Source organism: Pseudonaja textilis, chromosome Z, assembly GCF_049901715.1.
Source record: "Pseudonaja textilis isolate UNSWEBS1 chromosome Z, rPseTex1.2, whole genome shotgun sequence".
Taxonomy (NCBI): Eukaryota; Metazoa; Chordata; class Lepidosauria; order Squamata; family Elapidae; genus Pseudonaja; species Pseudonaja textilis.
In genome coordinates, this window is record NC_142008.1 from 117,874,958 (window position 1) to 117,900,070 (window position 25,113).

Consider the following 25,113-nt stretch of genomic DNA (forward strand, 5'->3'; position numbering starts at 1 on the left):
ACCCCCCTCAGAATCTTCCCTCGAGTGGGAGACACCTAGAGCCCCGTAAGTCAAGGGTCCATATAGATTTTGCAGGACCTACGAAGGGACATACATTTTTAATAACGGTCGACGCTTACTCCAATTGGCTGGAGGTCAGCATCATGCAATCCACAACAACAGAAGCCATCATCAAACAATTAACAAAACTATTCACAACCTATGGATTACCAGACTTGCTAGTGTCAGACAACAGGCAACAATTCACGGCATTGTCATTCAAGAAATTCCTAGCTGAGTGAGCCATACAGCATACCTTAACAGCACCCGCTTACCCAGCGGTGAAAGGACAGGCGGAATGCATGGTTAGGTACACCAAAGACGCACTAAAAAAAATGGACACAGGGGACATACAGGACAAAATAAATAAAATGCTGATGATACAACACACAACATCCAGCACTTCAACAAACAAAAGCCCAGCAGAACTGCTGATGGGCAGGAAATTATGATCACAATTAGACAGATTGCACCCAACATACAACCCTGAAAAACCGCCAGACTCTTCCAGTAAATAGCGCATATTTACACCAGGTGACCTAGTATATGCAAAAAACCTTACGGGGGACCCACTCTGGATACCAGCCAAAATAACCCAGGTAATGGGGCCCTGGTCATACCAACTGGAAATGGAAGATGGAAGAAGCTGGAAAAGGCACATCGACCAACTGAGATCAAGAACAACCGAAAGAAACACCGACAACACGGGGAACATAGATAAACCACACACACAAAACCACACCAAATATATGATAATAAAAAAACCAGGGGGGGGGGAGAATCCCCAAACATTAACCAAAAGGGAGGGGAAAACCCTCTGACATCACAACAACAAACTGAACACCCCCCACCAACACCAATAGACCCCAAAATAAACCAACACTACTTACCAGCAGACGACTTCAGCAGAAGGGAACCGACAGTGGATTACCAACATGAGGCCTCTCCTGGAAGAAACAGCCAAGCCTGCTCAACCAGCCTGGAAAGACCAGGTGGGAGCAGCAGCAGCAGGCCTGACTCACCCTTCCAGGAGGTTCCATTGAGGAGGACGGGAGAAACAGTGATCCCGTCCAAACCAGCCGAAGGCAACAACACAACTGAGCTGCGTAGGTCAAGTAAGAACATGAAGAGCCCCACCTACTTACGGGACTACGTTACATAGGTTGGACTGGACCAAGAGGGGAGGGTGTTCCATATTAGCATACTTGGAATACCCTCTTCTGATTGGTCAACAGACACTGTACGATGATTGGTTCAAATAGCCTATTATGATTGGTTTGCAAAGAATCGCCCGCGATTGGCATGACCAATCGTGGAAGATTCAAAGAACTGTCATTGGTTGTGAGCCACGGGAAATCCCTATAAAAAGGGCTGCCACAGCTCCAAGATCTTGAACAGAGCTTAACAAAGAAATAAAGAGCTGAAAGTCACACTGGTCTCGAGTCTCTTTCCCGCAATCTAACAGAGTCAGGTAGAATATTCCAGACATTGACCACTCTGTTGCTGAAGCCATATTTCCTGCAATCAAGTTTGGTGTTAGGGATACACCCTAGCAGAATCTGCACGTCAGGCAGGCAGGCAGGCAGGCAGGCAAAATATGTGAGATAAACGTTTTTGTAGCTTACACTCAGTAAAACACATACACTGTGCTAGTTAAATAGTTTATTCCAGTAAGAGTATTAGCATAGTCAAACAGTCCATATATCATTCACTAATTCAGTCTGTCCAGAGATTATTCAGTTGCAAATTCCAGTGTCGAAAAAGAGGTCAGTAAAACTTACAAATATCAGTCCAGTAATATATCTCCTCGCAGTAGAGATATGAAGAAGTCAAAAAAACCTCCTCGCTTCCTTCAACTCAGCAGTAGGGAAAACATGCAGTTAACAAACCATCAATCCATCAAAACAGGAATCGTCAGGAATCGTCAGCAAGCCAACAGGTTCTCTTGCTCCCTCTTATGGTGGTTTCACACCGCACCCAAAATTACATGCTTTGCAGTTTAAAGTGACACACACTTAAACTTACTATCAAAGTTTATATATTTTACCCATACTACATTAGGTAACCTTATTATTCCTAACATACTCCCCTTTTGGGTAATATAATAATATATATATCTATTTACAACCTTAACCCATAGTCATCACAACTTTCTTTGTGTTTGACTGCCCCTTGGGCTTTTGTGAACTGATCAGCAATATTTTGCTCAGTTATACAATATTCCAGTCTTATTAAACCATTTTTTACAGATTGTCTTACATTCAGATATCTAAGATCTGTATGCTTAGATCTCGTTTTCACAGCAATATTTGTAGCCATCCGTATGGCTGCTTGATTGTCCTCATACACTACAATGGAATCATTAACAGTTAATCCCATATCCAACAACAACTGTTTATACAGAATTAAATCAGTACATAATAAAGACAGACATGAAAATTCTGCTTCCATTGTGGACATACTTATGTGTTGCTGTCTAATTGACCTCCAACCAATCAATGCTTTTCCTAATAGTATAGCCATTCCTGAAGTTGATTTCCTAGTGTTTATGTCTGTTGCAAAACTTGCATCAGCATATGCACTTAAAATCAAATCATCTTCTGGCTCCAAATACAATGCATAGTGCATTGTCCTTTTAAGATATCTTAAGATACATTTTGCCGCTTGCCAGTGTCATTCAGTAGGTTCAGCGTTGAATCGTGCCAATTGATTAATGCAATAGGCAATATCTGGCCTTGACCAATTACTAATGTACGATAAACTACCAGTTAGTGACTGATAGATAGTCTTATCGAATTTTGAACTTTGAGCATCAGTGTGGCCAAATTCCTGACTCATTGGAGTTTTTGCCGGTTTACAAAGTTCCATATTATATGTTTTTGGTAATTGATCAATTTTATCCTCTTGAGATACCTTATAGCCACCATTGGTTTTATTTATTGTCAATCCTAAATACTGTTTTATCTCTCCTAATTGCTTTAATTTTATCCTCTTACCTAATAATGATATTATTTCAGTAGCTTCATTATTTTGTAATGAAGCAATAATTAAAGCAATATCATCTGTAAACTACAATAACAATGACACTATTCCATTTGTCTCTTTCTTAAATAAACATGGATCAGCTAAACCTGCTTTAAACCCTATATTGTTTAACTCCTTAACAATATATTGGTTCCATTCGTAACCAGATTGTTTTAATCCATAGAGACTCTTTTTCAGCTTCCAGCAGTCATTATTAGTTTTATCATCCTTAATACCTACAGGTTTCTTTAGGTATATAGTGTGCTGCAATGGTGCATGCAGATAAGCAGTTTCTACATCTAAATGATTTATGATATAGTTTTTCTTAGCTGCCCACACTAAAGCTGCTCTCAAGGTTGTTGCTTTTAGACTCGGTGCAAACACTTCATCATAATCACATGCAGTTTGATTAAATCCTTCAGCTACCAACCTAGCCTTATGGGTAACAGTCCCATTTTTACCTGTTTTTAATTTCAATATCCATTTACAGCCAATGGACTTTTCACCTGGAGGTAATTTAACATTCTCATAAACTTCCATTTGTTTTAATGAATTTAGTTCCTTTTCCATTGCTCTATGCCAATTCTCTTGATCCTTTGCAGGATACATTCTAAGTTCTTCCACAGTAGTTGGAACTTTACTAACTTGGCAAACTACACTTGCTTGGTACCTATCAGGTGGTCTGGTTTCACGTGTTGAATGTCTAGGTATTACAGGGCTTACAGGTGGACTTTCATGTACTACTTGTTCCTGGTTATCTATTTCTTCCTGTTCACCTATTTCTTCCTGTTCTGGTCCTATCTGCTCTTCTTGTACTTCCTCTTTAATTGGATTTTTCTTATTACTGATATGTTGTTGTGGTCTTTTGTAGGTTTCTCTAATTACATCCTTACTTGAATCTTGCTCCAGTTTTTCCCATCCTACATGTTCAAGGAATTGTGCACTAGCACTACAGTAAACTCTAGATGTACCTTTTCCCCAGAACCTATAAGATTTGTGATTGTACTCGTAACTTACAAAAAATAATCTTTTAGCCCTATGCTGCCCCTTATGTCTCAGTTGTGTAGGGATATGCACCCATGCTGGTGCTCCAAATGTGTGCGTGTAGCTTAGGTCAGGTTTTCTACCATGCCACCGTGTGAATGGTAATTCACCTGTTGTTGAGTTAACAACATTATTCAATATATGATTTACCACACATTATTGCTTCTCCCCACAAATTTTCAGGTAATCCTGAATCCGACAACATAGTACGAGCCATTGCCTGTATTGTTTGGCCTCATCTTTCTATAAAGGAATTATGTTGTGGCCTATATGGTGCAGACTTTTTATGTTCTACACCTGCCATCTTCAGTCTATTTTGGAATTTATTATTTATAAATTCCGTACCATTATCAGTTACAAGAGTTACTAGTTTCCTTTTAGTTTTTCTTTCTGCAAACTTCAACCAATTAAAGAAATTCTGATATGTTTCCGTTTTACTCTTCATTAAATAACAGAAACCATATCTAGAATAATGATCCATTATATTTAACATATAACGAGCACCTCCCACACTTGGTTTTTTAGGACCTATAATATCAGCAAATATGACCTCTAGAGGCTCTTTAGTTTTAAATCCATTAATTCTATTTGCTGATATTACCTTGCTTTTTTCTTGACTGCAAGCATTGCAGTGCAAATACTTACTGCAAGGCTTCGGTTTTATACCTTTAGACAGATCAACCATTTGCTTGAGCATTTTAAAATGTATATGCCCTACACATCTGTGTAACAAATGTATGCATTCATCATGAGGTTTAACTTTATTTTACACTGTGTTAGCCACCTCTAATAGATTATCATTTAACACATACAATTCACCTTTTAAAGTTGCAGTCACTTTTTTATCTTCCTTTTCTATTATGCAGTTTTCTCCCCTAAAGGTAACTACATAACCTAGTTTAATCAAAACTCTAACTGAAAGCAAATTAAACTTAAGTTGTGGTACATATAACATTTTTACATTTTCTTTTATGCAAGAACAATATGCAATACCTTGACCTTTTGCTTTCAGTTTCCAGCCATTAGCTAACGATATCTGCTGTGAACTCGTGGACATCTTAATAAATCTTTTCTTATCTTTGGTTATGCAGTGCGATGTTCCACTATCTACAACCCAAAAATTATTATTGTTCACAGTTTGGTTGCTATACATGGCTAAACATTTTTTATCCTTTTGATGCCTTTTTGCATTCTGGCTGGCATTGTGGTGTTTTTCTTTCTTGCAGAATCTAGCCAAATGTCCTTTTCTTCCACAATTAAAACATTTTCTAATTGTGTAGGCTGATGAAGATAATTTCTCTTCTTGTGGTTGTTCCCTTCTGAGTTGGTCCCTTTCAAGTCTTCTCCTGGCTTCTTCAATTAATCTGCCAGTAATGTAGTTAATGTGAGGTTATCTTTTGGCAGTACTTCCTGTGAAGTTACATAGTCGTCATAGCTCTCATCTAATGAAGACAAAATTATATAAACCTGATGTAGTTCAGTAAAGATAAGTTCTTTTTCATGCAGTTCCTGAAAAACCTCTTCATAGTGTTTATATGAGTCAACATGTCTCCATTCTTTTGAAGATGTGTTCTGAACAGCTTCCGTGTAAGATTTATTTATTTATTTATTTATTTTTTTATTTGTCAATTGTTTACAAGATAATAAGTATAAGTGTATACATAGTTATGAATACATGAAATGGGTACATATAAGAAAAATAAAAGAAAAATAAAAGAAACAATAGGACAGGGATGGTAGGCACGTTGGTGCGCTTATGCACGCCCCCTACAGACCTCTTAGGAAAGGGTTGAGGTCAATAGTAGACAGTCTAAGGTTAAAGTTTTTGGGGTTTGGGGAAGAAACTACAGAGTCGGGTAGAGTATTACAGACATTGAGCGCTCTGTTGCTGAAGTCGTATTTCCTGCAATCAAGTTTGGTGTAGTTAACCTTGAGTTTGTATCTATTGTGTGCTCTTGTGTTGTTATGGTTGAAGCTGAAGTATTCATTGACAGGTAGGATATTGCAATGTATGATTTTATATACCATACTTAAATCAGACCGAAGACGACGTAATTCAAGGTTTTCTAGTTCTAGAATTTCAAGTCTGGTGGCATAAGGTATTCTACAACGAGTAGAGGAGTGGAGAATTCTTCTTGTGAAATATTTCTGGACTTTCTCAATTGTGCTAATATCAGATACATAATGTGGGTTCCAGACTGATGAGCTGTATTCGAGTATTGGTCTAGCAAATGTTTTGTATGCTCTAGTTAGTAGTGTGATATTACCAGAGAAAAAGCTACGTAAGATTAGGTTAACAACTCTTAATGCCTTTTTGGCTATGTAGTTGCAGTGGGCTCTAGCACTTAGATCATTAGAGGTGAGTATTCCAAGGTCCTTTACAGAGCTTGGATCATCAACAAGATCTTGACTATTCAGCTTGTATTTTATTTTCGGATTTTTTTTGCCAATATGTAAGACAGAGCATTTATTTGTTGAGATTTGAAGTTGCTATTTGTTTGACCATTCTGATACACAGTCAAGATCTTTTTGAAGGGTAGCAGTATTGTCTGTGGTATTGAACAGCTTTACATCATCAGCGAAAAGAACGCAGTTGCTCTTAATATGATCACAGAGGTCATTTATGTAGAGTATGAAGAGAGTTGGTCCTAGAACACTGCCTTGGGGGACACCACTATTGACAGGTACAGAATTTGATAGGACACTCCCAATTTTGACCATTTGTTGTCTGTTTGACAGGAATGCTTCTATCCAGTTATGCAGTTGTCCAGAGATACCATAGGATTTTATTTTTAGTAGTAGTTTGTCATGTACCACTGAATCAAAGGCTTTACAGAAGTCTATGTAGATTGCATCTATTCTTTTGTTCTGATCAAGTTGTGCAGTCCATATGTTTTTGCAGTGTAAGAGTTGCAGATTACAGGATAGTTTTTTTCTGAAACCAAATTGTTTATTGGAGAGTAGGTTGTTTGTCTCTAAGTGGAGGATGATGGATTGGTTAATAATTGATTCCATGACTTTACAGGAGATGCAGCATAAGGAGATTGGTCTGTAATTTTCAACTAGGCTGGGGTCTCCCTTTTGGAAGATGGGGATGACCGTGGCTTGTGACCATAGGTTAGGCAAGGAGCTGGTCCTGAAATATTTTTCAAAGATTATGCTTAGAGGTTTGGCTATGGCAGTGGATAGCTTTTTTAAGAAATAGGCACATATTCCATCCGGTCCAATAGATAGAGATGGTTTTAGATTGCGTAGTGCTTTTTCAACATTGTCTTCTGTAAAATCGATATGTATTAGATCATTGTAGTTATCTGTGGTTCGGCTAGGAAATACTGGGCATGATCCATTGCTGTTTACAAATACTGAGCCGAAAAATGTGTTAAAGAGGTTGGCTTTAATGGTGTCGTCGTTGCAGTCTTTACCATTAGGTCCTATCAGGGGTGGGATGGACCTTGAATCTTTTAGTTTGTTGTTTACAAAATTGTAAAAAGCACTGGTGGAATTGGTGCTTAGAAGGTTTCCCTCTTGTTTAATGTGATAATTGGTTCATTCGGTCTTTATTTGGTGGCATAAATTTTTGTATCAGCTTTTGAAATTGGCAATGTGACCAGATTTGTTTTTCCGCCAGAGTGATCTCTTTTTGGGTTGAAGTTTCCTTATTGTTATGGGTAATCTGTTTTTTTGTTTTGTTTTGGGAGTTGTTGTTGGTACATATAGTTTGATGACTCTTTTGACTTCAAGTAAAAATATGTTGTAATGGTCTTCAACAGTATTGCATCCAGTGAATAGAGATTGCCAATCAAGGGATGAGAGATCGTTGTTTATAAGATCATAGTTGCCTTTTTTGAAATTATAATTGGGGATTACATCATTGTGGTGGTTTTTGTGTGGATGTATGTTGAGACAAAAGTCAATCATATTGTGGTCACTGCTGGAAAAGGGTTCTTTAGTTTGTATTCCGTAAATTAAATTCAAACTATTGCAGAAGATGAGATCGAGGCAGTTGTTCAGTCTAGTGTTGTTGGTTACTAGTTGTTCCAGTCCCAGATTTGTAACAGCATTGTAAAAGGTTGCGTGTATGGTTTCAGTTGTACATTCATTTAGGGTCCAGTCAATATGAGGCAGATTGAAATCACCAAGAAAGATAAAGGGTATGGGCAGGATGCTGCCCATGTTAGTAGTGTATTTAGCTTGTTTACATGTTCGATGTCATAATCAGGTGCTCTGTAACATAGTAAGAATCGAATTGTGATATTTAAGGATAGTTCACAGATAATGGTCTCAGGAAGAGCAAGCTCCTGGGTAACTTGGATATTTTTTAGATGTAAGGACTTTTTATAGAAGATAGCAACACCACCTCCTCTACAAATTTTACGATCTGATTGGTAAACATGATAGTCTCTTACTGTGGTAATGGAGTCAGGGAGAGATGCTTTGAGCCATGTTTCACAGACAAATATAATGTCAAATTTAGCCATATTTAGTAGGAGGGAGAAAAATTCAGGTATTTTATTTACAAGGCTTCTTGCATTGAGTAGCTTGCATTTAAGGCCAGCAGTAGTTGGAATTGAGGTAGTTAGGGGCGTGCGTGCCTAGTCTTGGGTGATGGTGGATTGGTTGAGGTAGGGTTGTGGTTGAAGGTTAAAGCTGAGTTGCGGGATGTGCGACTTACTTTTGATACAGTCAGCATGGTAGTCAATGTACAGGCCCTTCTCTCCATTGTCTAGACGTTTTTTGAGTTCATTGCGGAGTACACGGGAGCGGGCACGTTGCTGTATGGTTAGGTAGGGTGACAACGGAGGTTCTTATGGTTGGTGTTGGTTTTGGCGAGTGAATTTATAGTGTAAATGAATTTGCATTTGCTTGATTCATTTTTGCAAATGACCCTGCAGAAGCGTGGGGTCACAGAGCCGTCTCTGTTTTTGAGCTCTTGGCCAATGCGGGAAATGTCAAGTATTTCATCGGGGAGATGGTTGATGCTTGATAATCACTGATGATGAAAGAGAAGAACCGCCTCGGTCGGTGCCATTGGCCGGGAACATGGCACTGAACAGGAACCACTTACCCGGTGGCGGTGTTGTCCCGCCCCACGGGGAAAGGCTCATTATCTGAGAGGAAACATCAACTTGAAGAACTTTAGGAAACTATTGCAAAACAATCTTATTCAGAGACATATTGATTGTAGTTAAAGTGTTTTAATTCAGCGAGTTTTGCTCTCTTTCAAAAACCCAGTGTGCTTTGAACATCCTGTTACAGCCTTTTGTTTACAGAGCAATAACAGCAGTAATCAGAGCAATAAATTCCTCTTACCCAGTCTATCACAGCTGCTAGAAAAACAAACAACCCTTTCCTTAAAGACTCTCAATACTACCTCATTACTTTAATCAAACACCCATTAATTCATTACCTCAAAACTTACAACTTTTCTACCTCATCACCTACATCAATGATTAGATAATCAATTTCTATAAAATATTTTATTAATGGTTTAATTGATTTATTGTATTAATTGATTAGCGTGATTAGAGTGTTTAGTGCAAAGAGTGTGATTACTGACTAGTTTAAAAGATCAAGATTCATGTAATTTAACTGATTAGTAAAATCAGTGATTTAGTGAATTTAATTGAACAGTGTGACTAATGATTAGTGTAATTAATTGATTAGTAGTTAGTGTAATTAATTGATTAGGTTGATTGTTGCTTAGGAAATTATCTGACTAGAGAGATTACTGCAATTGATTGATTGGTGTGATATTGGCTATATTGATTACCCAAAATTGTTCCATTAATTAATTCAATCAACGTACTATCTTAACAAACCTACCATGCCAAGAAAAATCCAATGCCAAACCACAACCTAAAGAGAAATTAATCCCACCAATGAACCACAAGACTCCTGCACGTGCCTTAAATGCTACAAAACTCTAAAGGATAATAAAAACTCCATCAAATGTTCTCTGTGTAACAAATACGCTCATCATGACTGCTTGGGATTACCCAAGCAAATGATTCAATACCTAGAATCATCCAATGAGTTTCCATATCTCTGCAAATCATGCAGACCCAAACTGGATCTGTTGGAAAGAGTTGATACCATTGAAACACGATTAACATCCCTTGACACCATAGTAGCATCCCTGGACGCCTTAAAAGAAAGATTATCCAACCTCATAAAAAAAGACACAACGCAAAAACCTGAACATCCAATAGCTACAAACCACATCTCTACTCCACAACCACAACCCAATCCACAACCCAATCCACAAAAAAACATAACCCAGACAAAGATTGATATCCCATTCCTCATCAGAGAAGCTGTTGAGCGTGAACGGAAACGTCCAAACTCCATCTTATTTGGTCTAGAGGGCATCAATGATAATGATGACATCACAACTGTCCGAAAATATCATCAGTGATTATCAAGCATCAACCATCTCCTCTGATGAAATACTTGACATTTCCCGCATTGGCTATAGTGTTTATATGAGTCAGCATGTCTCCATTCTTTTGAAGATGTGTTCTGAACAGCTTCTGTGTAAGATTTATATGTGCTCCTACACTGTCTCAAACATAAATCTTCCATAAATTCTCCCAACACTTAGCAGCTGTCTCTTCTCCACGAATATGGACAAGCTGCTGGTCACACTCTGTCCTATTATACAGAGAGCTTGCTCATTCTTCAGTTTATATTCATGTATTTTCTGGGCATCATCTTCATCCTCCGGATCCCAAGCATCTACCTCTGGTGGGTTTTGAATTATACTCCACAAACCTTCTCTACGTAGAAGTAGGCTGCATTTCATAGACCATGAAACATAGTTTGTTCCATCCAGTTTGGATATTAGAGACAAACTTGGTAAATTGACTTCTACCATCTTTCTCTGGATATTAAACTATAATTAATAAAACACAGCTGTCTGTTTACAGTATTGTGTAACTACACTAACTCTCACTTTATACAAGCCTGTTATATCCTGGTTAGTCTGACTGTGCAGCTGGGCCCATAACCAGTGTTAGGGATACACCCTAGCAGAATCTGCACGGCAGTCAGGCAGGCAGGCAAAATATGTGAGATAAACATTTTTGTAGCTTACACTCAGTAAAACAGATACACTGTGCTAGTTAAACAGTTTATTCCAGTAAGAGTATTAGCATAGTCAAACAGTCCATATATCATTCACTAATTCAGTCCGTCAGAGATTATTCAGTTGCAAATTCCAGTGTTGAAAAAGAGGTCAGTAAAACTTACAGATATCAGTCCAGTAATATATCTCCTCGCAGTAGAGATATGAAGAAGTTAAAGAAAAACCTCCTCTCTTCCTTCAGCAACTCAGCAGTAGGGAAAACACGCAGTTAACAAACCATCAATCCATCAAAACAGGAATCGTCAGGAATCATCAGCAAGCCAACAGGTTCTCTTGCTCCCTCTTATGGCGGTTTCACACTGCACCCAAAATTATATGCTTTGCAGTTTAAAGTGACACACACTTAAACTTACTATCATAATTTATATATATTATTTTACCCAAACTACGTTAGGTAACCTTATTATTCCTAACATTTGGTGTGGTTTATCTTAAGTTTTTATCTATTTTGTGCTCATGTATTGTTGTGGTTGAAGCTGAAGTAGTCATTGACAGGTAGGACATTGCAATAGATAATTTTATGTACTTTGCTTAGTTCAGACCAAAAGCGGCATAGTTCTAAGTTATCTAAATTTGTAAGTCTATTGGCATAAGGTATTCTGTTGCAAATGTAACAAAAATTATAAATAATAAATAAATTAAAAATAATTTTAAAAATGTAATATAGATTCAGAGAAAGGTGATAGAATGTAGAGAAGAGGTAAATTATTCTGGTTCAGCGCTAGCACAGCTAATTTGGCTCTCATATTTAGAGATGTTTGGCATGTTGAGCATAGCTTCTATGGCTAAGAGATGGCCTTTAGGAAAATATTTTGAAATAATCATGGATATTTGAAAAAAAAAAAAAGCTTCAACGCTATTCCTCCTTCCATCTCCAAAATGGAAGTATCACAGAATTCATGGGAAATGAGGTTATTACCTCTCCATCTTTTTCCACATAGAAAACATTGAGAGCTTTCTTTCTTCTTCTTTTTCACAATCAGAATAGAGTTGGAATGTCCCCAAAAGGTGCTTGTTCAAGAGGCAACTGGATTTCCTTGTTTTTTCTTTGAAGACATTTTGCTTCTTGTCCAAGAAGCTTCCTCAGCTCTGAAATGATGGTGGGGAGTGGAACAATTCATATTTCTTGCAGACAGCTGGCCATTTGCCTCCTTTTTGAGGGCCATTGAAGATCCTTGGAGGTTTATCTGTGTTCTCAGGGTCACTGGAATAGTGCTACTGGTTCTATAGTCTGCATTTTTTCTGGAAATCCATTCATTTTCCCACATCATTCAAAGGGTGTTATCCCAAATTGCATAGATAGAAGTCGGTAGAGAGATTCTCTACAGACTAATAGAGCTGTAAGGGCCCTTGTAGATCTTCTAATCCAACCTCTGCTTTCATATCATTTATATGATTGGGAATTCATAAACTGAAATTCAGGTAGTATAATTCTTTCTAGTAAACTATTACTACACTTGACCTTAGCCAAAAGGCCAAGAAGTTATTACAATCACATTCTTAAATGAATTCAGTTCCAATAAGTTCTAGGAAGAACTAGATAGCTGATATATTTTATACAATCTTGAATATACCTTTACTATAAAAGAAGGAAGCTGCAACATAATCAGCAAAGTATGAACAAAAGGTTTGTTTTATAGACCTTACTACATAATTTACTGTGCTATAGTTATATATAGACCCAAGAAGTTGATATGCTGGTGTTCCTAAGACTTTCAAAGACAAATACACCCTCTGTCAGAAAATGACTTTACAGGTCAAGTGGGGCATCTCCAACTGTTAGGAAATGGACTTTTAACCAGCCTCTCCAAAATTCTAACCTATAGGTATAAGTCTTGCTGAAAGTCTACATAATTAACAAAATTATTTTTTATTAAATGGTTAAGATAAATTTTCATTGCATCTATAATAGAGAATAATAGAGAATAAATCTGATTCCAACCTTGTGTCCCAGATGGAAAATCTACTGCTTTTCATATGTGCCAAGAGGTGGAGTTTTATAATGGGTACAGTCTTGAAATAGAATTTGCCATTATTTAAATCACTGCTGAACAGAAAGAATCTATGCTCTATTACAAAGGATTCAAAGACATAGCTCCTATTTTATTGCTTAAAAATCAGAGGTGGTCAGAATAATGTGCAAATCACAACAGCTCAATCATAGCAAATATTCATCACCAAATTCAAACCAGCTCCAGAAGGAACTATGTTTTGGGGATCTGCTTCTTAGTACTATTTCTGGCTGGGAAATCCCATTAATGTCATCAACCTCTGTGCAAAACTCATACCCAATTTCTACCAAAATTTTAATACACAAAAGTAAAATGGTTTTTGAAATGGTATATTCAAAATTAACCTCCTTTGCATAAATTGCTGAAATTGCTGATATTGTTTATGACAAGATTTAGTTCTTTTGCGATATAATTATTTGAACTTGTGCACTTTTATTTCAGCATGATACCAAAATATGCCCAGCATCCTCTTTCTATGTATTTTGCCATTGATGAGATCAACAAGAACATCCAGTGGTTCCTCAACACCACACTAACAGTGGAGATTTATGAAAATGGTTTCAGTGCCTGGAAGGCCAGTCAGCATATTTTGGATCTATTGTTTGTAAATCAAGAGAGTCCAATCAACTGTATCACAAAAAAAGAAGCTGGACTTCTTTCCTAATGTTGGTGACCTCATCTCCCTCAATTCCATTCAGATGGCCCACATTTTGAACATATACAAGTTTCCACAAGTATTACCATTTTTCACAGTTCATCTTCTTTAACAAAAGGGGTCAAAGAAGGCTTCTGCTTTTTGATAAACATTAGCTTCTATCAGTTTTAGCCAGGCTAACATTTCCCAATTCTGAGTTCCCAGAGTCTGTTATTGTGAAGCTGATGATCTCTTTCCTCGTGTAATACTTGATGCCTTTGCCATTATGTAATACATGTCCCAGTAGAATCCAATATTTTATGGAAGATGGAAAAGCCTGAATCTCTTCAGGATCACAAAGGGATGTTTAATTTGATTTTCTATGCATCTTTCTTCTAAACTGCTCAGTTATAGTTCCTCCGATCCAGTCCTGTGTGATAAAAAGCAGTTCCCTTCCTTCTTCAGTATGTCTCCCAATGAAAATTTGCAATATGAGAGAATGGTTCATTTACTGAAACATTTTGGATGGAATTGTATTGGCCTCTTGGCATCAGAGGATGAGAGCGGGGAAGCCTTTATTCAAAATCTCCAGCCGAAGCTCTTCTGGAATGATATTTGCATTGCTTGGATGGGGTTAATCCCAATTATAATGGATGCAGTCATAAATAAACATGTCCTTTTTGATTGTATAACAAACATAATAGACACTACTTTAGTAAAGAATATCAGTATATTCCTTGCCTTTGGCACTGCCCACTCTATGGAGATTTTACAATGGGGTTTTTATTTATCTGAAGTTTACCATAAGAACCCAATAGATCACAGAGTTTGGATCATGACTTACCAATGGGATTTCACAGTGAGGTTATCATCACTAGAAAGAGTTTTAGTCCAGACTTTCTTGGCATCAGAAGGTTATGCATCCTTCTGAATTTACTATTTTCTCCCAATAAAATGGAAAAGTGGAAATGAACCACTATGCATTACATGTTTCTGGATCAAAAGGATCGGCCAGTTATAAGCTATTGCCTAGGGGATACCTGAATGTGTTAACAGCACACGGTCTTCAGGAGGTTCCCCTCTCATCCTCCTAAAATAGAGGACTTGCATGACATTTGATAAATCCTACTTCTAAAATTCCTTGTTGTTTTTATTTCAGGTACCTCCTTATGCCAGATATGTAGAGAGCTGCCATCAGGGTACAGCAGGGTTGTTCAGGAGGGGAAACATACTTGTTGCTACCATTGTTCAAAATGTTCTGAAGGAAGAATTTCAGTCAAAATGGGTAAGTAAAGAAATGGAGAGTTGTAAGCTTCCACACTTATATATTCTTCATTCTTACCATCTTTGGTATGCTCTTTATGGGAATGGGATTAGGGTAAACTGCACTTGATTTTTTTTTTAAGGGGGTGTAATTTAAATACATGTATAAATCCTAACCTCCTTTTCTAGCTTGAGAGATGCAATGTGAGAGATGCCCAGAAGATCAGTATTCAAATACAGAAAAAGTGCCTTCCCAAACATTTCAACTATTTATCCTATGTTGAACCCTTGGGAATTATTCTGACTTCCTTGATCGTTTTCTTTTCATCAATCCTCATTTTGGTGGCAGTGACTTTCATTCTGCACTGGGACACCCCCATTGTCAAAGCCAACAACAGGAACATGACACACATCCTTCTTTCCACTCTCCTGCTGTGTTTTCTGTGCTCTTTGCTCTTCATAGGTCAGCCTGGGGAGGTTATTTGTTTGGCACCATTTTCTCTCTGTCAGTTTCTTGTATCTTGGCCAAAACCATCACAGTCATTGGGGCTTTCTTGGCCACTAAGCCAGGAAACCAGATGAGGAAATGGATAGGAACCAGATCGGCAGGATACATCATTGTCTTCTGTTCATGTTCTCAAGCTCTTATCTGTATGGTATGGTTGATCATGTCTCCTCCCTTTCCTGAGAGGCACATGCATTCACAGATTGAAGAGATTATTGTACAATGTAATGAAAACTCAGCTGTCATGTTTTACATTGTCCTGGGCTACTTGGGGCTAATGGCCATCATCAGTTTCACCGTGGCTTTCTTTGCCAGAAAACCTCCTGATACTTTTAATGAAGCCAAGCTGATCACCTTCAGCATGCTTATGTTTTGTAGCATTTGGGTGTCCTTCATCCCAGCCTATCTCAGCACCAAGGGGAAATACATGGTGGCTGTGGAGGTCTTCTCCATCTTGGGCTCTACTGCAGGCCTCCTAGGTTGCATCTTTCTGCCCAAATGCTACATCATTCTCTTAAATCCAAATCTAAACACAAAATAACATCTAACCAGGAAGACAGATTAATAGTTAAATCTGCTAGATTATTATTCAGCCTTTACCTAGTGACCCAATGCATCCATATGAAACGTCCAAATATTCAAGTTGGCACCTGTAACCATGTTTTCAATGCTATCTTCTTTCTTTTCTTTGTGTTTGTATGCAATATACATAATGATGGTTAAATAGTGAAATCCTACTTTTTTTGGCACTGCCACAAAAATGGGGGAGACATGAAATATTGGAGAAGACAGGAAGAAACATATTGTCCTGTTCCAGTCCCTCATGCACACACACACACATATGAGGAATTTAAAAACTTTATTGAGGCACTGTGTAATTTCTCCAGATCCCACTCACATCAACTGCAATTTCTATTGGGTCTAATTCTGCTCAGTCTACACCCAGGGGTGCAAAGTCTGATAGCAGAGACAAAAGTTTTCAAGTTCATACAGATAAAGTGTGAAGTATAGGCACAGTCCAAAGTCCATAAACAGTAGTCAAGCTTAGGTTCCAGGCCAACATCCCAAAAGCAGTCTGAGCAGGGGTGGGATTCTACTAGTTCGCACCTATTTGCTAGAACCAGTTGTTAACATTCTAAGCAGTTTGGAGGACCAATTGTTAGAAGAAATTACTGGCCTAATTCTGCAAGGAAGACAGGAAGGAAACATTCTGGTGTTCCTTACAGAAACTGCCTTATTACATTCTTGGCAGGACTAGACTTCTTGTCTCAGGAACATCTCTGGAGTTTTTTTCCCTCCTTTGCTGGTACTTTGCTTGTGTGGAGTGACAATTTAACGTTACAGTGGCACTGAAAAAAGTGACTTATGACCATTTTTCACACTTACAACTGTTGCGGCATCCGAACAGTCATGAGAGGCCAGGCGAGAAGATGCGTGTTTGGATGTGAGTGATATTGAGTTGGCCACACCCAGCCAATGACATGATCACCAAGCCATGTCCACCCAGTCACATGACCACCAAGCCATGCCCACCACCTAAGCCATGCCAAGAAATGGTTGTTAAAAATTTTGAATCCCACCCCTGAGTCTGAGGTACAAATACACATCAAACAAAGTACAGGTTTGGAATCAATAAAATAGGAATCATGAAGTCAAAGTACATACATGACAGGGAAAATGGGCAGTTGTATCCAATGTCTCATTTCTCTATGTATCAAGTTAAGGATGTGTGTGCTGATGTAACTCATTAGGAGGAGTGACGCTGCCTCCTGACAAATAGCCTCACTGACCTCCCCTGCACTTCCTTCAGGCAATTCATTCTCTTCCCTACTGACTAGCTACAGATGCAATCCTTGTTAATTTTGTGTTCTTGACTGAGTCTCTGAGCTTTCTAGCTGCAACTGCATCCCTCCCCAGGTGCTTGTTCTGTAGCTCCCCTGAGGGCCTCTCCAAAGTTCCTGACATCTCTACTTCCTCTGACCATTTCACTCCTGGTTCAGAAAACTCAACTCCTCTGAAGTTCCCAGAGTCAGTACTTCCTCATTGGCCAAGCTAGCATCCAGAGAAGCTACTTGAATCTTTCTCCTTTTATTTTTGTGACACATGTAAGAAAGGAGATTGTTTGCTGAGCCAGAACTGTTATTTTCACTTTCACAGGTCCCCACCACATTCTCTATTGAAAGGACTATACTCAATTTGTGCTTTCGTTAAACTTGTAGTAGATAGCAATTGCAATTAGACTTATGTACTACTTTACAGTGCTTTAAAGCCCTCTTTAAGCAGTTTACAGAGTCAACCTATTGCCTCCAACAATCTGGGTCCTTATTTTACCAACCTAAGAAGAATAGAACACTGAATCAACTTTGATCCTGGTGAGATTCAAACTGCCAAATCACAGGCAGTTGGCAGGCACCAGAAGTAGCCTACAGTACTGTATTCTAACCACTGTGCTACCACAGTTCTTAGATATTCTTCCATAAGTACTCCATAGTTTATTGATAGGTAACTTTAGTATTAAAACCAGGACTAAGTACAGGACCTCAAGATCCAGAAAAAGTTGCAATAGGTTCATCACATGAAGTTGTGCAAAGGGTTTCTTATCACAACTGCCACTTGCTCTTTGAGTGGAAGTCAGGTGTGTAAGAGAACCCTCTAGTTGTGCACCATCAAATTGATTTTGGGAAGAAAAGAATGATAGAATAGTCTATAGCAAGGCAGGTGTGTTTCAAAGTTCTATAAAGCAATTGGTGCTATAACTTTAGTTCAAGGATAGGATTCAACGGGTTTGATTAAATTCTGTATTTCTACATTTCTATACTATCTAGGAGGCATTGCGTGCTGGTTCCACCATGTGCCATTATATGCTTGTGCTTCATAGTTGCTGTTTGTATGTTTCTTTGTTAAAAAAATAAAGTCCTTTCTGTCAATAAATGGTCACATACATCTAGAAAAGAAACAAATCATTTTGTGGGGGGATTATGCAGTGGGGTGATGTATGAGATTCTTGCAACGATAACTATTTCAGAGTAAATTAGAAACTCATAGAGAAACTCAAATATATTTGGAGAAAGCTCCAAGTCATTTGTATAATACTCTTGCCAGTACAATTGAAATATACATATTGACCTTTAAAAAGATCTCCCTTCTTCATTCAGACTGTTGCTCACATTTTCATAAAACTCATTCTGGTTGTTTCATTTTCCCTATTCAATATTACCAACAATATTTTTCATGTTTGCTCATCAGAAAAAAAAGAATAAATTCATACCATCTCTCATAATATTTTAATCATTTTATTCATGAATTACCAGCATGTATGCATCATCCTCACAAATTTATCCCACCTTCATTTAGATTTATTACAATCTTACCCATTCTTCCACTTTTACAGATACCTGTGATTTTTTTTTCAAACCAAAATGTATTACATAGACCAAGCTGGGTCCCAAAAATGGGTGAAATTTTAGGAGATTGAAGTTATTACGAAGTCACTTGGATGAGTAACAAAACATCTCATATTAACAACTATAGCTCAACCCACCAAAAAAATAACTGTAAAAGACAGTCCAGAAATAAAAGTTAAAAATAAGCAAAAAATAGAAAGAGAACACCTGTCTGATCTTGATGAAAACAAATCACCAGGGCCTGATGGATTGCATCCCAGAGTTTTAAAGGAGCTGGCCGAGGTCATCTCAGAACCACTGCACCATATTTTTCAAAAATCCTGGAGCACTGGGGAACTACCAGAGGACTGGAAAACAGCTGATGTGGGTCTCATCTTCAAAAAACGGGGAAAAAAACAGACCCAGGAAACTATAGACCAATCAGCCTAACATCAATACCTGGGAAGATACTGGAAAAGATAACAAAAAAGCAGATATGCCAACATCTAGAAACAAGTAAAGTAATAACTAGCAGTTAGCATGGGTTTGTTAAAAACAGATCATGCCAAAGCAATCTTATTTCATTCTTCAACACAGTGACTAAATTAGTAGACCAGCAAAATACTGTGGACATAATATATTTAGATTTCAGCAAGACATTCGATAAAGTAGATCACAACCTACTTCTTAGTAAGCTAGAAAAAAGTAGGATAGCACCACCACTAGATGGATTCGCAACTGGTTGGTAAACTGTACTCAACGAGTAGTCCTTAATGGGTTTAAGTCTACATGGAGGGAAGTAAGCAGTGGGGTGTCACAAGGTTCCAACTTAGGCCCAGTACTCTTCAATATCTTCCTTAACGACTTAGATGAGTGAATAGAAGGGGAACTTACCAAATTTGCAGATGATACTAAGCTGGAAGGAATAGCTAACACCCAAGAAGATAGGCTCAAGATCCACATGGATCTTGACAGACTAGAACACTGGGCCATATCTAATGAAATGAAATTCAATATAGAGAAAAGTAAAGTCCTACACTTAGGCAAGAAAAACCAAAAGTACACATATAGACTAGGTGAAACCAGGCTCAATAGCAGTAACTGTGAGAGGGATCTTGGAGTCTTAGTGGACAACCTGCTAAATATGAGCAAGCAGTGTGCAGCAGCAGCCAAAAAAGCTAATGCAATCCTAAGTTGTATTAACAGAGGGATACAGTCAAGATCAAGGGAAGTATTAATACCACTCTATAAAGCCTTAGTAAGACCACACCTAGAATACTGCATCCAGTTTTGGTCTCCACATTATAAAAAAGATGTTGAGACTCTAGAAATAGTACAGAGAAGAGCAACCAGGATGATTAGGGGACTGGAGGCTTAAACATACAATGAATGGTTGCAAGAACTGGGCTGGGCTAATCTAGTAAAGAGAAGGACCAGGGGAGACATGATAGTGGTCTTCCAATATTTGAGGGGCTGCCACAGGGAGGAGGGGGTCAAGCTATTTTCTAAAGCTCCTATAGGCCAGACAAGGAATAATGGATGGAAACTGAACAAAGAGAGATTTAACCTGGAAACAAGGAGAAACTTTCTAACAGTGAGAACAATCAACCAATGGAATAGCTTGCCCTCAGAAATTGTGGGAGCACCATCAGTTGAGACTTTCAAGAAGAGTTTGGATTGCCATTTGTCAGAAATGGTGTAGGGTGTCCCGCTTGGGTGGGGGGGTTGGACTAGATGACCTATAAGGTCCCTTCCAACTCTGATTATCTGTAAATCTGTAAAACAAACTTTGGTCCAGTTGATGTGATTTAACTTTTTAGAATACTTTTTGCATGGATGATTGAGTCTTCATCGATACACTTTAGGAGATATGACCAGCTTGGGTTCAGATATGACATCAGTGGAGATCCTAGTGCAGGCTGACAGTATGATTATCACCTTCCAGGAGTTTCTTAAGACTTCAGGGATGCTGTATCACAGATTACTGGATGTGAGACTATTCAATATGTCAAACTCAAGAAATCAGTTGATGTTCTTGCTGCTACATAACTATTCCTCATGTATAGCGAACTCTTTGCTCAATATCTAGGTTTCCTAGTGGAGTTTCCCCAGATTCATGGACTTGGGGTTTTTAAAGGAATGCATGGCTACCATGGCAACAATGAGCCATTCCCAATCATCCAGAGCCTAGCATAAGAAAGTGATCGCATAATTAATTGGATGTTTCAGCTGAAGCTAAGGCAATCTAAAATTGGGGAAGCTCTTGGCTCAAGTGTTGCAGTCACATTATACCCTGATTACTGTGTAATTCTCTGGCACTATTAAATGAGTTCACCTGTAGTAACTAATGGACCTCAAAGTATTTCAGAAGGTGGTAGGAACTATACAAAACATTTGCTAGACCAATACTCGAATATAGCTCATCAGTCTGGAACCCACATTACGCATCTGATATTAACACAGTTGAGAAAGTCCAGAAATATTTCACAAGAAGAGTTCTCCACTCCTCTACTCATTGCAGAATACCTTATGCCACCAGAATACCTTATGCAGAATACCTTATGCCTTATTCTAGACCTAGAACATCTAGAACTATGCCACCTTCAGTCTGATCTAAGTATAGTATATAAAATCATACATTACGATGTCCTACCTGTCAATGAATACTTCAGCTTCAACCATAACAATACAAGAGCAAATAGATACAAACTCAAGATTAACTGTACCAAATTTGATTGCAGGAAATACGACTTCAGCAACAGAGTGGTCAATGTCTGGAATACTCTACCTGACTCTGTGGTATCATTCCCAAACCCCAAAAACTTTAACCTTAGACTTTCCACTATTGACCTCACCCCTTTCCTAAGAGGTCTGTAGGGGGCGTGCATAAGCACACCAACATGCCTACTGTCCCTGTCCTATTGTTTCTTTTATTTTTCTTTTATGTATCCATGTATTTATAACTATGTTTTTACTTATACCTATTATCTTGTAAGCAATTGACAAATGAAATAAAATAATAAATAAATAAATAAATATTCAAACTGATTAGCTGCATGGTCCACCTAAATCCTTGGTCATCACAAGAGGAATAACACTTAGACTTATATATACTACTTTATAGTGCTCTGTAGCACTCTCTCAATCATTTACAAATGTCAGCGTATTGCCCCCAACAATATGGCTCCTCATTTTACTGACCTTGGAAGGATGGAAAGCTGAGTCAAACTTGATCCGGTCAGGATCAAATTCTTAGCTTTGGACAGAACTAACCTGCAATATTGCATTCTAACCACTGTGCTACCATCACACAGTGAATAGGGAATGGATTACTCCTATACTATCTCTTCTATCACAAGGATCCAATCATTCCCTGAAATTCACAGATTTACAGAGTTGGAAGAGACCTTGTAGGTCATCTAGTCCAACCCCCTGCCCAAGCAGAAAATCCTACACCATTTCTGACAGATGGCAGTCCAGTCTTTTCTTGAAAGCCTCCAATGATGAAGCTCCCACAACATCCAAAGGCAAGCTGTTTCATTGGTTTATTGTTCTCACTGGTAGAAAGTTTCTCCTTATTTCCAGGTTAAATCTCTCCTTGATCAGTTTCCATCCATTATTCCTTGTCTGGCATTCAGGTACTTTGGAAAATAGCTTGACCACTTCCTCCCTGTGGCAGTCCCTCAAATATTGGAAGACTGCTATCATATCTCCTTCTCTTCACTAGACTAGCCATGCCCAGTTCCTGCAACCATTCTTCATATGTTTTAATCTCCATACTCCTAATCATCCTGGTTGCTTTTTCTAGATTCTTAACATCTTTTTTATAGTGTAGTGATCAAAACTGGATGTAGTATTCTAGGTGTGGTCTTACTAAGGCTTTATAGAGTGGCTTTATAGAGAAAAGACAGAAGTGACATCTAGGATGTTGCTGGCAGTTGACAGGAAACAAATACAACAACAAATATAAATATTAAGATCTATCTTAGGCAAAAGAAGCATCAGAGTTTTTTCACCCTTATTAACCCTGCATATAGCCATACTACAGCACATTTTTTTGTGTCACATGCCTTCTTAAAAGCACTTGGAGAACCTACTTCAGGAGCATGCAGAAGAAATTGTTCAGCATTTAACAAATAAAATAACTTGAATTCACTAATAGTTTGATGTTAGTTGAGGTCTAAGGGAGATGCCTGGAGTGATTTGAATTTATAGGTGCATAATATGCATCTGGTTTCCCAGAAAAATCCCTAGACATACCACACTAAATCTGTGAGACTTCCTTGAATATTGTTGGGGAAAAGTTTAAACACGATAGAATTTCCCAAACATCTAGATTTCAGAAACACAAATAAATCAGAATGGTAAGTACCACTTCATATGAATAACTTAAAAATAATGTTTAATTTTGTCCTATCTTTCTCTTACCAAAAAAGACATATAGAGAGAAATAAATTTAAGAAGGTCTCTTTATTTATTGTTCCTTGTTGTTTAAATCAGGCCTCAACACAATAATGTAACACTTGGGTGGAAAGATGCAACCTAGAAGCCCAGCACTAGAGGACAGAATTGAGAAGATCTTCACAGCCACCGTGGCTTTTCCCCTGGTGCTCAGGTAGGTTGGGACAAAGGAGACCCACACACTGCAGAAAGCCAGCATGCTGAAGGTGATGAACTTGGCTTCATTAAAACTGTCAGGCAGTTTATGAGCCTGGAAAGCCACAATGAAGCTGGCAAGTGAAAGGAGAGCCATATAGCTCAGGACACAATAAAACATAACAACTGAACCTTCATTGCATTGTAGAACCATTTCTTCAATGATTGAGTGGACATCTAACTCTGGGAATGGGGGAGAAGTTGACAACCACACAATACAGATGCTAGCTTGGAACAGAGAGCAGAGATGGACAATAGAAAGAGCCAGTCTTTTCCCCACCCATGTCCTCATCCGAGATCCTGGTTTGGTGGCCTTGAATGCAACAGAAACAAGGATGGTTTTGGCCAATACACAAGAGATGGACAATGAGAAAATGAGACCAAATGCAGACTGTCTGAGGAGACAGGTCACTCTCCCAGGTTCTCCAAGAAAAAGCAAAAAGCAGAGGAAGCAGAACAAAAGGGAGATGAGGAGAGTATAGGTGAAGTCCCGGTTGTTGGCTTTCACAATAGGGCTGTTTTTGTGCTTAGTAAATGTTCCTAGCACCCATGTTGCAATGATGGAGTACACAGCAGCAAGACAAGCTAAACTATACCCTGAAGGTTCTTCATAAGACAGAAATTTATCCTTTTCAAGACACATCCATTTTTTTCTTGGTTTGCATATTGATCTTCTGGACATTGGATGCAAGTTGCTGTATCTGAAATTGAAAAAAAAAACAACCCACCCATCTTGCATTGTATAAATGTAGAGTAGCAACAATGGCTAAATTGATTCCTAAAAGTTATCTGTAAGACAAGTAGCTGATTCTTTTAACAATGCATTCCTTTTTGTTATAATTTATGTACAGATCTCCAGGATATTGAAAGCAAATAAGACTGTGAAAATAAAATGTTTTCCCTAAATTTCAAGTGAAAAGGGAAGACAAACTATCAAGGAAAGGGAAGACAAACTATCAAGACAAACTATTTCAAGTGAAAAGGGAAGACAAATTATCCAAAAAGATCAATATTTTACACATATTTCAAGGACAAACTACATCAGAAACAGAATTTTCTAATGCTTCAAGATATTATTTTTATGTAATATTTTTTTCTATTTTTTTTCTTTCTTCACTTTTTTTAAAGTTCATTTTTGTGTTAATCCCTATAATCAGGGCATCAGAAGAATGAATGCACATATACCATACTCTAGGGAAAATATGAAAAACAAGGATTTTCCAAAGAAGTCAGATAGTGAAGAAATGGAACATAATAAATATAATTGGGAAAGGGAAATAATTAGAATTTAAAACAAATATTATTGTTGTTGTTGTTGTTGTTGTTGTTGTTGTTATTTCTTTAAAATAAATGTGTCAAAATTAAACCACTTTGCTTCTTTCAAACCTAATGCTTTACAATTTTCCAAT

The 25,113-nt window shown here is 38.0% G+C and overlaps 1 long non-coding RNA gene and 1 pseudogene across 2 annotated transcripts in view; both read left to right on the forward strand.

Moving 5' to 3' along the window:
* LOC113452085 (uncharacterized) overlaps window positions 1-24,728 on the forward strand; it is a 38,106-nt gene extending 13,378 nt beyond the window's left edge. The window contains exons 2-3 of one of the 2 annotated variants that reach the window (XR_015740167.1): window positions 15,057-15,182; window positions 24,556-24,728. This is a non-coding gene — a long non-coding RNA (uncharacterized LOC113452085). Of the gene's footprint in view, window positions 1-15,056; window positions 15,183-21,789; window positions 22,032-24,555 lie in introns of those variants that run through there. The other variant, XR_015740168.1, reaches the window with a different exon arrangement.
* On the forward strand, window positions 15,358-16,206 carry LOC148124332 (vomeronasal type-2 receptor 26-like; annotated as a pseudogene).
* Window positions 24,729-25,113: the final 385 nt, after the last annotated feature.